The sequence below is a fragment of the Sinocyclocheilus rhinocerous genome, unplaced genomic scaffold (genome assembly GCF_001515625.1).
Source record: "Sinocyclocheilus rhinocerous isolate Xijiao unplaced genomic scaffold, SAMN03320098_v1.1 scaffold3818, whole genome shotgun sequence".
NCBI classification, from domain to species: domain Eukaryota; kingdom Metazoa; phylum Chordata; class Actinopteri; order Cypriniformes; family Cyprinidae; genus Sinocyclocheilus; species Sinocyclocheilus rhinocerous.
Window position 1 is genome coordinate 63,056 of NW_015629524.1, and position 270 is coordinate 63,325.

Sequence of the window (270 nt, forward strand, 5' to 3'; positions counted from 1 at the left end):
AAAGTCACACAGTATCATGTCATGAGTGATCAGAGCACATCACTGAACAGGATTTAATGCCAGTACTTAGATATACTTTATACTTCATGCTATACTTTATCTCAAAGTAGTCATTAAAAAACACATGTTGGAGACTAAAACCCCCAGCTCTTTTTTTTTCATTCGCTTTCAATGAGTCACAGGCATGCAGCAATGACAAATAACCTAACAATAGTAACATGGTTTTTATCTGTGACAGGGCCAACTGGTATCTCTGCAACATTATCTCCA